General features: G+C 44.8%; 1 protein-coding gene across 1 annotated transcript in view; it reads right to left on the reverse strand.

The window, feature by feature from the left end:
• The window catches only part of LOC126095433 (lachesin-like), a gene marked incomplete at its 5' end in the record, with an annotated part of 731,549 nt that overhangs the window by 663,265 nt on the left and 51,639 nt on the right, over window positions 1-16,645 (reverse strand). The window lies entirely within an intron of this gene.

The following is a 16,645-nucleotide window of genomic DNA, read 5'->3' on the forward strand; positions in this document are numbered from 1 at the left end:
ATCTCCGACATCGCTGTGGTCGGAAAAAGATCTTGCAACAACGGGACCAACGACGACTGAACAGAACCGTTCAACGTGACGGAAGTGCCACTCTCCCGCAATTTTCTGCAGATTTCAGTGCTGGGCCATCTGCAAGTGTCAGCGTGCGAACCATTCAACGTAACATCATCGATAAGGGCTAACGGAGCCGAAGGTCCAATCGTGTACTGTTGATGGGTGCACGACAAAAAACTTCATGCCTCGCCTTGCCCGTCGACACCGACATAGGGCTGTTAATAATTGGAAACAATGTGCCTGGTCGGACGTCTCTCGTTTCTAATTGTATCGAGCGGATGAACGTGTACAGGTATGGAGACAATCTCATGAATCCATGGACCTCGCATGCCAGCAAGGGTCTGTTCAAGCTGTGTAATGGTGTGGGGTGTATGCAATTACAGTGATACAGGACCCCTGATACGTCTAGATACGACTCTGACAGTTGACACGTACGTAAGCATCCTGTCTGATCACCTGCATCCATTCATGTCCATTGTGCATTCCCACGTACTTACGCAGTTACATCAGGACAATGCGACACTTCACACGTCCAGAACTGCTGCAGAGTGGCTTCAGGAACACTCTTCTGAGTTTAAACACATCCGTTGGCCACCAAACTCCCCAAACATCAACAGTATGGAGCATATCTGCGATGCCTTGCAACGTGATGTTCAGAAGAGATTTCCATCCCTGGTAGTCCTACGGATTTATGGACAGCCCTACAGGATTCATCGTGTCAGTTCTCTCCAGCATTACTTCAGACATTAGTCGAGTCCATGCCACGTCTTGTCGCGGCACTTCTGCGTGCTTGCAGGGGCCGTACACGATATTAGGCAGGTGTACCAGTTTCTTTGACCCTTCAGTGTATTTTTATCCGTGCTAGTAGCTAATTTATTTTCCTGCACTTACCACAAGTCTCAAACTTGACCCCCCCAAAACAGTCAGTACATACATCATTTAAATTTGCCTATGTGGCACAAATATAGTCCAATAGACATTAATTGACATTTAGTTTCTTATTCCACTCTCAAATACAGTGAGGGAAAGAATTCTGCCTATATGCCTCCGTATGTGCCCAATTTCTCGTATCTTATCACTGTGGTCTTTCAGCGAAATGTACGTTGGCGAAAGAAGAATCGTTCTGCAGACAACTTCAAACGCCAGTTTTCTAGGTTTTCTCAGTAGTGTTCCTAGGAAAGAATGTCACCTTCCCTCCAGGGACTCCCATTTCAGTTCCAGAAGCATTTCCATAACACTTGTGTGTTTCGAACCGTGGAATATCTAGCGGCCGGCTTTCGAAATGCTTCGATGTCTTTGCTCTAATGCGGTATCGTACGGGTCCCAAACACTTGAGCAGTACTCATGAACAGGTTGCACATGCGTCCAGTATGCGGCCTCCCTTACAGATGAGACACTTTTTCAGATTTCTTCCAACAATCCGAAGTCGACTATTCAGCTTCCCCACAGCAATCGTCACATGCTCCTTCCATTTCATATCGCTTTGCAGCGTTACGCTGAAATATTTAATCGATGTGACTGTGTCAAACAGGATACTGCTCTTGCTGTATCCGAACAAAACAGGATTGTCTTTCCTACGGATCTGCATTAAACTACATTTTTCTAGATTTAGAGCCAATTCCCATCCATTCCACTAATTAGAAATTTTGTCTAAGTCATCTTGTATCCTCCTACAATCACTCAACTTCAACACCTTACCGTACACAGTAGCATCATCAGCAAACAACCGCAGATCATGTTTGTATATAGAAAATAATATCGGTCTTATCACTCTTCCCTGGGGCACTCCTGAACATACCTTCTGTTTCTGAGGAACGCTCGCCGTCTAGGACAACATACTGGCTTTTATTACTGCAGACGTGTTCGAGTCACTCACATACCTGGCGAAAAAAAACTTCTGTGTTCTGCCTTACGGCAGGTCGCGTGATGGGGGAAGCCTCGTCAGAGAGGTCCACCGCATGAGCGTCTAGTGAAGTTCAAGTGGTTCATATAGCTCTGAGCACTATGGGACTCAACATCTGAGGTCATCAATCCCCTACAACTTAGAACTACTTAAAACTAACGACATCACACACATGCCCGAAGCGGGATTCGAACCTGCGACCGTAGCAGTCACGCGGTTCCGGACCGAAGTGCCTAGAACCGCACGGCCACGGAAGCCGGCTCTAGGGAAGTGATTCCATTGCTGGTTTCCCGTTGCCTTCCACTGATGATGATAAAATCATAATGAGAACAACACAACACCCAGTCCCTGAGCGGAGAAAATCTCCAACCCAGCCGGAAATCGAACCCGGGCCCCTTGGCGTGACAAACCGCCGACCGCCGCACTGACCACTTTTTTTTTTCTTGATCTCATTTTCTTCTATATTGTTCGTTGTGTATGTTCGGGGCGGACGTCCCATGACACCCTTTCAGGTTGTTCGTTGAGCTGGTCACTCAGTTCTTTATTACAGAGGGCAGCTAACCCTCTGACCGAACACGCTGAGTTACCGTGCCGGCTTCCACTCAGCTATCAGACTTGGAAGTAATTCAATATTTTTGTACCTTCGTTAATGTCTGCAGTGGGGCAACGTGTCAAATGCTTTCCGGAAATCTGCCTGTGTATTATTAATGGACGTAATCTTGTGAACTGCTGGACTGTATCCGTGCTACAAACGCACATGAAAATGTGTGATGTGAAGCTTGAGGCTTGTGAAAAGTGCTTGAAAATGACCGATGGTCGAAATTAGGTAATAGTATGAACAATAAATGTATTACAGCGTATTTGCACCATTTGTTTCTTTCTTAAATCATCTAAATACGTTACGGAAATGCAAAGTGATCTTTAGTTTATTTCAGACACAAGCTGTGGCTCCAATACCATTTTCGGCCTACATTGGTAATCTTCTGATGATACAAGAGGAAATCCTATATATGTATCTATTAAAATTTGTAAAAAAAAAAGTTTTCCAGCCTACTTGTGAGTTGCGAAAAGTAAACTTGAAATGGAGGGCTATTTAGCTGGGTTATTCACTTTAAATAATTCCCGAGCCGTTCAAGATATCGTAATTCTGTTTTTACCCAGACGAATTGTGAAAAAGCACTCAGAACATGACGTATAGTCTTTGTTCATAGCTATATCAGCTACAGAGACGCCAACGGCCTAGCCACAGCTGTAACACTGGCACCAGTCAGGTCACCGAAGCGCTGTCTGCCTTGGTTTGCAGTTGGGTGGGTGGGGGGTGGGGGAGGGAGGGGGGAGTCTGGGTCTGCCGAACACTGTTGGCGAGAGGGGTGCACCCAGCCATTGTTAGGCCAATTGAGGAGCTACTTCATTGAAAAGCAGCTGCTCTGATCACGAAAACTGACAAAGGCCGGGGGAGCGGTGTCCTGACCACCTTCCATATCCTCATCCTATCGGCTGAGGATGACACAGCGGTCGGTCGGTACCATTGGACCTTTCGAGACCTGTTCAGACGGAGTGTATTAGCTGTAGAGGTATCGGTATCAACTTCGCGTTTTCAAATGAAACTGTAGTCATTTCTGCTGCTGCTTTTTTATTTATCGTATGGTTATATACACAAATAAGACAATATACTGTATATAAAGAACATGTCACTGATAAAAGACAAAAAATGTAATATCAAAAAAATAAAACACAGGCGTAACGGTAAATATTAATATCTAATCTCTCTGTAACAGCTGAGAATAATTTAAGCAGTTCTGTCTCCTCGATAGGCCAGTTTTTGGCACCCTCGTTCTGTATGGAAGATTGTCTGGCGATCCATTCCACAGTGATTTTGAGGTGAAGATAGTTTACATGAGTTAAACAGTAAATCCGTACTCTTGCCAAAGCCTGTAAGCATATTCTGTTGGCTGTTTTCCAGACTTTACACGGCAAGTCAAATCTGTTAGGTTTATTAGCTAGGCCATTATCGCCATTAATAGTTGATGCCACTACGTTGCTTCATACCTCTGACCACTCTCGTCGGACGTTAAAATTGGTGAGTGTTGATTCTTAGCTACCCTGAGTGTAGGGTACGCATTCACGTACCAAGCACTCACGATAGCGGAATTGTTGCTGAGTGTTGGTAGTCAGTTAGTAGGAGTAGCTTTAATTCAGCCACTGATGATTCTCAATGTTATGGTATCTGGTTAACTAACATGGTGGCTGTTGAGGCATAGTGATGCGCCATATACCGCTGAGCTATACACTAATTACTATACCGAAGGCCGAGCATTGTCGAATTGTCACTGATGCACCCATGTCGATCCGCAGAGCTTCTGTATTATCTTGGTTCTTGAGACGACCTGTCTAGCTGTATTAAGTAAGCGCTGTTTGCAGTTGAGAGTTCTGCCCAGTGTAATACGTAAATATTTTGTGCAAGGGTTGTATCTGATTGCAGTTTACAAGTAAACATCTTGTTGTTCAACTTGAAAGGTGAACATTCCGTATTGCTTGCATTTGGGATCGGTCTTCGTTTTCTGCAGTATTGTTCAGGGGTTGGAAGGTCATTTGATAGTAGTAATTAATGGATGTAAGAGAAAGAAGGAAACGAAGCTGGATTGGAGATATATTGAGAATGAAGGAGGGGCTATGAAAACAGTTTTCGAAGGATATGTGGAAGGTAATAGGAGGCCTAGGAGGAAGAGATTTTTAATTATCGATGACCTGATGGTTTTCGAAGGATATGTGGAAAGGAAGAGGAGGCCTAGAAGGAAAAGATTTCTGATTATCGATGACCTGATGGACGACAGCACATGCACTGGCATTAAGAAGCAAGCAATGGATCGCACGAAATGTAGACGCAGAGGGCCCGCTAATGTTGCAGAAAACTGATGATAATGATGATTCTTTGAAATGCAGTTTGAAAGAAAAGTCGAGGAGAAATAATCATTTGGTGACAGAAAACTTCAGCTACGTTTCAGTGCAAACGTGTGTACATTTATTTCTGTGGTACAATTGGCAGTTAAGATACAATATTAGAACTTACGACTTGAAAACGATCGCTGGTTCTCGCTGCATGGGTTTCCACACATTTTGTTCCACCACGTCGGTAGAGTGAACGTCAGGAGTCTCGTAAATGAGACCGCTGTGTGCTTACGTTTCAGTAAACTGTCCAGGAATACCCCGTGAGTTGCTACCTCAACTTCTGTTTGATGTTCAACAAGTACGCCGTTCTAAAAACGTGCAGGCGTCGTAAGGGGAACAAACATTTCCTAGAAAAATCTGGCATTCGGTTAGCATGTGTATTGTCTCCTGTATTTCCAGCTGTGTGTAAATTGTAAAGCAACGACGCTTCTCATTGGACTTTTACAGAAGTTGAACTCTGCACAAGTAATGAAAAGGTATGCCCGGTGTACCACAGAAAAGTTAGCTTTGCATATATTTCATTAACGGTTCAAGCCCCCAATACGCGACGGTTTGCAAACACATTTTGCAGTACCTCTTTATACCAGAAACTTTTGTATTTACCTAGATACAGAAAGCATGATTCTTTCCAATAGAAAATGCACTTTCTTTAGGAATAGTCGATGGACGTGGAATAGAAAAAGTTCTTTTTTACAACTTTTGTTAGTGTTTGGAGAGAAATACACTCCTGGAAATTGAAATAAGAACACCGTGAATTCATTGTCCCGGGAAGGGGAAACTTTATTGACACATTCCTGGGGTCAGATACATCACATGATCACACTGACAGAACCACAGGCACATAGACACAGGCAACAGAGCATGCACAATGTCGGCACTAGTACAGTGTATATCCACCTTTCGCAGCAATGCAGGCTGCTATTCTCCCATGGAGACGATCGTAGAGATGCTGGATGTAGCCCTGTGGAACGGCTTGCCATGCCATTTCCACCTCGCGCCTCAGTTGGACCAGCGTTCGTGCTGGACGTGCAGACCGCGTGAGACGACGCTTCATCCAGTCCCAAACATGCTCAATGGGGGACAGATCCGGAGATCTTGCTGGCCAGGGTAGTTGACTTACACCTTCTAGAGCACGTTGGGTGGCACGGGATACATGCGGACGTGCATTGTCCTGTTGGAACAGCACGTTCCCTTGCCGGTCTAGGAATGGTAGAACGATGGGTTCGATGACGGTTTGGATGTACCGTGCACTATTCAGTGTCCCCTCGGCGATCACCAGTGGTGTACGGCCAGTGTAGGAGATCGCTCCCCACACCATGATGCCGGGTGTTGGCCCTGTGTGCCTCGGTCGTATGCAGTCCTGATTGTGGCGCTCACCTGCACGGCGCCAAACACGCATACGACCATCATTGGCACCAAGGCAGAAGCGACTCTCATCGCTGAAGACGACACGTCTCCATTCGTCCCTCCATTCACGCCTGTCGCGACACCACTGGAGGCGGGCTGCACGATGTTGGGGCGTGAGCGGAAGACGGCCTAACGGTGTGCGGGACCGTAGCCCAGCTTCATGGAGACGGTTGCGAATGGTCCTCGCCGTTACCCCAGGAGCAACAGTGTCCCTAATTTGCTGGGAAGTGGCGGTGCGGTCCCCTACGGCACTGCGTAGGATCCTACGGTCTTGGCGTGCATCCGTGCGTCGCTGCGGTCCGGTCCCAGGTCGACGGGCACGTGCACCTTCCGCCGACCACTGGCGACAACATCGATGTACTGTGGAGACCTCACGCCCCACGTGTTGAGCAATTCGGCGGTACGTCCACCCGGCCTCCCGCATGCCCACTATACGCCCTCGCTCAAAGTCCGTCAACTGCACATACGGTTCACGTCCACGCTGTCGCGGCATGCTACCAGTGTTAAAGACTGCGATGGAGCTCCGTATGCCACGGCAAACTGGCTGACACTGACGGCGGCGGTGCACAAATGCTGCGCAGCTAGCGCCATTCGACGGCCAACACCGCGGTTCCTGGTGTGTCCGCTGTGCCGTGCGTGTGATCATTGCTTGTACAGCCCTCTCGCAGTGTCCGGAGCAAGTATGGTGGGTCTGACACACCGGTGTCAATGTGTTCTTTTTTCCATTTCCAGGAGTGTAATTGGAAAAATACAGCTGGACGATGAGACTCGACCACCACAACGTATTTTCACCTCCATTTGCTTGTAAACATCGCAGAGCTGCAGTTAACTTCCGTCTGCCGGCGGACATTGTTCTGAAATTTATATTTTTCAGTTACTTTCATGCAGTTAAGAATACTTGTGTGCGTTATATGAATGTGTTGGCTTTACAACAAACGTTCCTCCACTAATTAGGCTTTGAGAAAAAGCACAAGTTCCCCTTTCTCACGTTTTTCCAAGTACACTCACGTTACAAAAGTCATGGGATACCTCCTAATGTCGTGTCGTCCTCCGTTTTCCTGTCGTAGTTCAGCGACTCGACGTGGCATGGACGCAACAAGCCTTTGGAAGCCCTCTGCAGATATACTGACCCATGCTGCCTCTATGGCCGCCCATAATTGTGAAAATGTTGCCTGTGGAAGATTTTTTGCACGAACTGACCTCTCCATTATGTCCCGTAAATGTTCGATGGGATTCATGTTGGGCTACCTGCGTGGCCAAATCATTCTCTCGAATTGTCCAGAATGTCCGGCAAAGCAATCACGAACAATTCTGGCCTCAGTGATATGGCGCGTTGTTGTTTGGGAACATAAAGTCCATGAATAGCTACAAATGGTCTCCAAATAGCCGAACATAACTATTACGAGGTGCATTCAAGTTCTCCGGACTGGAAAGAGATAGAAACATGCGCATTGTTTTAAAATGAGGCCGCGTTCATTGTCAATACGTCCTAGAGATGGCAGCACCGTACGGCAGATGGAATTTTACCGCGAGCGGCGAGAATGAGAACTGTTTTAAATACTTAAAATGGCGACGTTTTCCTTACTTGAACAGCGTGCAATCATTCGTTTTCTGAATTTGCGTGGTGTGAAAGCAATTGGAATTCATCGACAGTTGAAGGAGACATGTGGTGATGGAGTTGTGGATGTGTCGAAAGTGCGTTCGTGGGTGTGACAGTTTAATGAAGGCAGAACATCATGTGACAACAATCCGAAACAACCTCGGGCTCGCACAAGCCGGTCTGACGACATGATCGAGAAAGTGGAGAGAATTGTTTTGGGGGATCGCCGAATGACTGTTGAACAGATCGCCTCCGGAGCTGGCATTTCTGTGGGTTCTGTGCACACAGTCCTGCATGACGACCTGAAACTGCGGAAAGTGTCATCCAGGTGGGTGCCACGAATGCTGACGGACGACCACATGGCTGCCCGTGTGGCATGTTGCCAAGCAATGTTGATGCGCAACGACAGCACGAATGGGACTTTCTTTTCGTCGGTTGTGACGATGGATGAGACGTGGATGCCATTTTTCAATCCAGAAACAAAGCGACAACCAGCTTAATGGAAGCACACAGATTCACCGCCACCAAAAAAATTTCGGGTAACCGCCAGTGCTGAAAAAATGATGGTGTCCATGTTCTGGGACAGCGAGGGCGTAATCCTTACCAATTGCGTTCCAAAGGGCACTACTGTAACAGGTGCATCCTACGAAAATGAAGAACAAATTCCTTCCTGCACTACAACAAAAACGTCCGGGAAGGGCTGCGCGTGTGCTGGTTCACCAATACAATGCACCCGCACGTCGAGCTAACGTTACGCAACAGTTTCTTCGTGATAACAAGTTTGAAGTGATTCCTCATGCTCCCTACTCACCTGACCTGCCTCCTAGTGACTTTTGGCTTTTTCCAACAATGAAAGACACTCTCCGTGGCCGCACATTCACAAGCCGTGCTGCTATTGCCTCAGCGATTTTCCAGTGGTCAAAACAGACTCCTAAAGAAGCCTTCGCCGCTGCCATGGAATCATGGCGTCAGCGTTGTGAAAAATGTGTACGTCCACAGGGCGATTACGTCGAGAAGTAACGCCAGTTTCATCGATTTCGGGTGAGTAGTTAATTAGAAAAAAAATCGGAGGCCTTAGAACTTGAATGTACCTCGTACTAGTCAATGACTGGTTCAGTTGGACGATAGGACCAAGTCCATTCCTTATAAACACAGCCCACGCCATTATGGAGCCACCACAAGTCTGAACAGTGCCTTGTTGACCACTTGTGTCCATGACTTCGTGGAATTTGTGCCACAGTCGAACCCTACCGTCAGCTCTTTCCAATTGAGATCGTGACTCATCTGACCAGACCACTGTTATACGATACGGTCACGAGTCCAGGAGAGGCGCTGCGGGTGATGCCGAGCTGTCAGCAAAGCCACTCGCGTCGGTCAGCTGCTCCCATAGCCCATTAACGCCAAATTTCACCGCACTGTCCTAATGGAGACGTTTTCTTACGTCCCACATTGATTTCAGCGCTCATTTCACGCAGTGTTGGTCCGTAATTGCGAAAATACTGCAGGTGCAGGATTCTGTGCACGAACTGACCCCTTGATTATTCCCATAAATTTCCGATTGGATTCACGTCGGGCGATCTGGATGGCCAAATCATTCGCTCCAATTGTTTAGAATGTCCTTCAAATCAATCACGAACAAAACGTGTGCGTGTAACAAGGCGCACAGTCATCCATAAATATTCCATCCCTGTTTGGGAACATGAAGTCGATGAATGGCTGAAAACGGTCTCCAAGTAGCCGAACATAGACATTTCCCGTGAATGATAGGTTCAGTTACACCAGTGGATCCAGTCCAGTCCACGTAAACTCATCACACACCACTAGGGAGCCGCAGACAGCTTGCATATTGCGCAGTTGACAACTTGGGTCCATGGCTTCGTGGGGTCTGGGCCACACTCGAACCCTACCATCAGTTCTTACTAGCTGAAATCGGGACTCATCTGACCAGGTCACGATTTTCCAGTAGTCTAGGGTCGAACCGATATGGTCACGAGCCCAGGAGAGGAGCTGAGGGCGATGTCGTACTGTTAGCAATGGAACTTGCGTTGGTCGTCGGCTGTCATAGCACATTAACACCAGATTTCGCTGACTGTCGCATGTCCCACATTGATTTCTGTGGCTATTTCACGCAGTGTTGCTTGTCAGTTAGCACTGACAACTCTATGCAAATGTGGCTTCTCTGGGTCGATTAGTGAAGGCCGTCGGCCACTGCGTTGTCCATGGTGAGATGTAATACTAATACCTGGAATTTGGCATTCTCGGCACACTCTTGACACTTCCCGGAATGTTCAATTCCCTAACAATTTCGGAAATGGAATATCCGATTCTTCTAGTTGCAACAACCATTCCTCACTCAAAGTCTGTTAATTCCTGTTGTGCGGGCATAATGACGTCGGAAACCTAATCACATGAATCAACTGAGTACAAGTGACCGCTCTGTCAGTGTACTGGCTGTTTATACTTGTGTACGCGATACTACCACTACCTGTATATGTGCATATCGCTATCCCATGACTTGTCACCTCAGTGTATGCTGCACTGCCGGGTCACCCTTTTTTTTTTCAGCAAAGCATGCATTTGGTTATTTTTCTGGTCGTGTGCTATGTGAAGTACAGATAACACTTTTGTACAGTACGTCACATGCAGCATTTCTACACAACTGTTATTGCAGGAGTGTGTACTTCTTTGCAGATATACTATTTTGCTCAGGTTTTGTAAGTAGGCTGTTTAGGTTTTCTTATTGGTAACGCCACGTAGTGCTCTGTATGAAAATAACTGGCTGTGCTGTGTGCAGTCTGTGGCTAGTTTGCATTGTTGTCTGCCATTGTAGTGTTGGGCAGCTGGATGTTAATAGCGCATAGCGTTGCGCAGTTGGAGGTGAGCCGCCAGCAGTGGTGGATGTGGGGAGAGAAATGGCGGAATTTTGAGAGCGGATGATCTGGACGTGTGTCTATCAGACGCTACAATCTGGAACCGCGCGACCGCTACGATCGCAGGTTCGAATCCTGCCTCGAGCATGGATGTGTGTGATGTCCTTAGGTTAGTTAGGTTTAAGTAGTTCTAAGTTCTAGAGGACTGATGACCTCAGATGTTAAGTCCGATAGTGCTCAGAGCCATTTTGAACACTTTTAAGGTAAATACATTGTCTGTTCTCTATCAAAATCTTTCATTTGCTAACTATGCCTATCAGTAGTTAGTGCCTTCAGTAGTTTGAATCTTTTATTTAGCTAGCAGTATTGGCGCTCGCTGTATTGCCGTAGTTTGAGTAACGACGATTTTTGTGAGGTAAGTAATTTGTGAAACGTATAGGTTAATTTAGTCAGGACCGTTCTCTTGTAGGGATTATTGAAAGTCAGATTGCGTTGCGCAAAAAAATATTGTGTGTCAGTTTAAGCACAGTCATGTATAATTTTTCTAAGGGAACCTTTCATAGTTTCTACGATCATTCCAAAATTTGTACTTTTGCCGTCTTTCTTGTAGCAGTGCGTCTTCTACTTGCGGTGATGTATGCGTTGTCCTCTGATAACTACGAGGTGTGTTTTTTAAGTAAGTACCGTTATGAAATTTAAAAAAAGACGTGCTAAGATATCTCAATAATTTTATTTTTACATGAAAGCCTGTACCTTAATCTACTTTTCTACATAATTTCCGCCAATATTGAGGCACTTGTCATAACTTTGTACCAGTTTTTGAATATCCTCCTGATAGAAGTCTGCCGCCTGACTTGTTAACCACTGCATCACCACTATTTTGACTTCGTCATCGTCTTGAAGACGCTGACCGCCCAGGTGTTTCTTCAAGTGCAGGAACAGATGGTAGTCACTGGGCGCAAGATCGGGGCTGTACGGAGGATGATCTAAAATTTCTCATTGAAAAGATGTGATGATATTTTTGGTCTGATTCGCCACATGTGGACGGGCATTGTCTTGCAGCAAAACGATGCCTTTGCTCAACTTCCATGGACTGTTGCTTTGATACTGGTGTGACGTAGGACACCCATGTTTCGTCGCCCGTAACAATTTGGCTTAAGAAATCATCACCGTCGTTGTGGTACCGCTCAAGGAAAGTCAATGCACGGTCTAAACGTTTGGTTTTGTGCACATACGTCAACATTTTCGGTACCCAACGTGAGCACAATTTTCGGTAATTCAAGTGCTCAGTCACAATTCCATACAAAACACTATGAGAAACATTAGGAAAGTCATCCCGCAATTCCATACAAAACACTATGAGAAACATTAGGAAAGTCATCCCGCAAGGAGGAAATCGTAAAGCGTCTGTTTTCTCTCACCTTATTGTCCACTTCCTGCACCAAACTTTCATTAACGACCGAAGGACGCCCACTCCGTTGTTCATCATGCACATTTGTGCGGTCATCTTTAAATGCTCTCACCCACTTTCTTACCATTCCATCACTCATAATGTTTTCTCCGTAAACTGCACAGATCTCACGATGAATATCGATCGCTTTTAGGCCTTTAGCACTGAGAAATCTTATAGCAACCCGTACTTCACAGTAGGCGGGATTCACGATTATCGAAGACATCTTAAACACTCAGTATACAACGTAAATAAGGAAGTATCAGACTGTAATGACGTCAATGCGTAGATTAAGATACAGGCTTTCATGTAAAAATAAAATTATTGAGATTTCTTAGCACGTATTTTTTAAATTTCAAAACGGTTCTTACTTTAAAAACACGCCTCGTATTACAAAGAGCGACAAAAGGTCATATTCCCAAACGATCGTGATAACGCGAGCAAAGACGCATTTTTTTTTCTAAATTAACATGATTATATAAACAGTATGGTATGATGGATTGTACTAAATAATCAAACAGCTATAAGATAAACAAATTTTATGCTACAAGAATGTCGTTTGGCGTAAAATTACCCGAACATGTATGTTAAAACTAAGAAAGGAGACGTTCTCGCATTGAAAAGCATGATAGTTTCTTCATTGTCTCAGTAAATAACAAAGCCAAGAGGACTAAAAGTATCTGCCCTTTGTGCAACATCATTAGCAGAATTCTTTTTATTTATTTCATTACCAAGAATTTATTACAGAGTCTTAGGGAACACCTGGCTTCGTGAAACCCACGTGTACTAAAACATTTAGCGAGCTGCTTGAGCCTTCACAACGCAGTATATTACTTATTCGTAAAGGGAAGATATTGGATACAAATATTCTGTGTGATTTTTCATTGGTCTTTACAGTTAACCTCTTTAAACCTGTAAGATGTTAAAGAAATTAGTCTTAGACAAAATGTTATTGTCTGATTGACAGTTTTATTTTTTATCTTAGACCTATCAAAAACATGCAAAACGGGCACTGAAGACGTAAGACTTTAACACAGTAGCAATAGCAGTAACGAATTTGAACTATCTTTAATCGAAAGATGAACAGAAGCCGACTCAATTATATATCTATCTGCATTTTCTCAGAATTTTATTCTACCTACTGTTCAAATGTTCAAATGTGTGTTAAATCTTATGGGACGTAACTGGTACGGTCATCAGTCCCTAAGTTTACACACTACTTAACCTAAATTATCCTTAGGACAAACACACACACACCCATGGCCGAGGGAGGACTCTAACCTCCGCCAGGACCAGCCGCACAGTCCATGACTGCAGCGCCCTAGACCGCTCGGCTACAACCTACTGTGTTTAAATAACAATCATATTTTCTGACTACGATGCATTTTAGATATTCTCCTAAGTCCAAAAGTTTATTTAACTTGGTCAGTATGTCGCTCGACGTATGTAAGCCGAGTTTGCACAACGATTTCAAAAGACACCCGATTCGAGTCTCTCCGCAAACGTCCTCAACGACGTCATATCCTTTCGCAGCGAACATGTATAGTTTACCTGCCCCGTTAGTAATTTGTGACTCACACATTCTAAGTTTCTGAGGCATATCTGGCAGCTTACAGAGAAAAAATTCAGCTTATACACATTGCATGCTACTGACACGGGTTATCAGTTGAGGTCAGATAAACGAACATCCTTACAACGTTAATAATGAAACTGATATCATCCCTATTTAATATATTGTTTTGATAAACTTCCCTATAGTTTTTCAGAAACTAATCACTAATTGTTATGGAAAAAAGGGTCTATTCCTGGTTTATTTGATTTCAATGTTGTTGTTAGAGAAAGCAGTAACCAATTATACAAATGACGTTTTCGCCGTGCAATACTGTACATAAATCGTACAGCAAATGCAATAGATATCTATGAACAGCCATATTAACCAGTGGTATAAGCCGTTTATGGCAGGGAAGTATTATTTCCCGTAGAAGTCACCAACGGTTGTGGATAGAAACAATAGTTTCATTTACTTTGGAAACGAAGTTCGCTAGTGCTATTCACCTTACGAGTCGATGATCAGTAAAAGAATGTTCTTTAAAGACTAATGCATCTTCCGTTTCCCATTTACAGCAAGTTAATTTGCATCTTATCTCACTTTCGAGCACGACAATCGCTGTGGAGGATAATGAATTATCCGCCCCTCTGTTCTCTCTCTCTCTCTCTCTCTCTCTCTCTCTCTCTCTCTCTCACTCACTCACTCACTTTCTCTCTCCCCCCTCCCTCTCTGTCTATCTATGTATCTACCTATCTCTTACTCTTCTTCTCTCTGTCTTTCATTTGCTCCTTCGAAAACTTTATGCTTTCCGCTTAGCGATTTTATCTTATCGGTAATTTCGAGATTCTATTTACGGGTGACCTCTTTTACATCTGTTGTTTTCTCATGGTGTAAAACGAGTTGGATTCACGATCCACTCTTCACTAAGTTTCATTTGTTTTACACCGCAAAATAGTAGATTATTAGGTTCTTCTTGAAAGGGTGCATGGTGGATAGATGCAACTAGTCCCCTGGTTCGAGTAAATTCTGTATCTCAATGTTGTGAAGATAAAAACTACCGCCAGGAACTATCACTCTATCTGTTCTGCGCAAAGATGTCTGAATGCAAAAGAATCCAATTGACCCTGTCTTTAGTGACAATTCATGGGATGTAGGTGCAGTAGATTCCAGTTTGGGTCGATAATTACTAAATTTAGAGCGAAATTTAATATCACGAGTAGATTTACTGATGAAAAGCACAAATGGATCCAGTCTTCATATGTTACGACTATACGAAATTACCGATATTCGAATACCTGACAGGTATAACAAGTTTCCGTGGATAATTATTTGGCAAAGTTGATGTAGGAGCCCATCAAATGTCTGTAGTTCCCTTTGCTCTACCGTGAGTGGGCTGATTATCCTAATAGTTTGCTAATTCGCTAAATTGTGGTGCAGTGATCGTGTAACAGTACTCATTTGTAGAATCCCACATGCATGGTAGATCTGTTTTGGGTTTAGGCGTGGTACTGGGGGCATTAAAATAACTGACTGAGTCCCTACTTTGCCGGAGCTACCAGATACTTTACCAAACGCAATGCTCGACACGTGTGGAGTCAGTTATCAGCGATGGGCTGCACTGCAGGTTGCAATCAGGACACATGACCATCCTGACGGGCTGGTGCCGTGGATGACGCTCAGTTAAGTCACGATACCGAACCAGAATTATGAAGATCAGCGGTCCATGTCAACACCTACAAAAAATCTATCCGGGCTATCGACACACTGAATACTCTTGGCTCGATCAATCTCCGGCCTCTACTTGTCGTCTTCTCTCTGCGGCGGTCCAGAATAAGAGTTCCCGGGAGAAATTCTGTTACCTCACAAACTCCGAAAAAATTTAGATGCACCGTGTCCGCCGAACTGGATAGCTGCCGATGGTGTCTGATCGCGGATCTTAGCGCCAGTCTCAAGTGTGCAAATCGCTGCAGACAACCCCTCGCAAACACCACGAAAAATCGTATCAATTGAGAGACTTACTGCCAAAAATTAGCAGTGCCTTGTTACGTCTGCAGTTGTCACCAGTTACTTGCTACTCAGCTTGCTCTTCTAAAGTTCACATGGGAAAACCGCGACGTTAGAACCACAACCGACTCAGCAAAATATTGTGCCTACATGAGGAGCCGGCTTGATGGACGCCCTAGTGTCACTGAGCGGTAATTCTAAGAATGCGACGAACGATAGAAGTCGGACCGCCCTGGCGCAGGCGCCACTGCATCACTCTGGCAGATTCCACAAAATCCTCGTTGCCTTCCCTCTAGTTGAGAGAAAACCAAGGATGCCTGTGGAAGAGAGTACCCCCAACCACCCCTGTTGTCACCTATGCCGACGTTCCTGGTAGCGGGCAGACACGACTGCACACAATTCCCATGTCCCATACCCCTCTCCCACACAGAATGTTCACTAATAGATTTTGGAAAATATAGCAAGTGGCGTAGGACCCATCACCTGATTTAATTTGAGCAGAGAGCAGTGACAGCCCTCGATACCCAATCACCATGCTATTGACAACCCTTAAGAGGGCGGCTAAAAAAAGAAAAGTCAAGGGACAAGCCAAAAGTGTTTGGCATCTTCTTCTTCTCCTTTTTTCGGAGTTCCCTGTGTCAACCACTAATTAATTACTGAGTCTGCAGATTCTCAGTAACAATATTCGGTTGTGAAACTGTAACACGTGCAACGCAACATCAAGTGCAGACACATACAGTGTATTTAATGTAGAGAATTTTCCCTGTCATTTTTAAAATATAGATGATAGGAGTAATGAAACCACGAAAAAAACGAAAAGACTGTTTAGAAAACAATAGCAGAAATCTTATGTATGTAT

Source organism: Schistocerca cancellata, chromosome 8 (genome assembly GCF_023864275.1).
Source record: "Schistocerca cancellata isolate TAMUIC-IGC-003103 chromosome 8, iqSchCanc2.1, whole genome shotgun sequence".
Classification (NCBI taxonomy): Eukaryota; Metazoa; Arthropoda; class Insecta; order Orthoptera; family Acrididae; genus Schistocerca; species Schistocerca cancellata.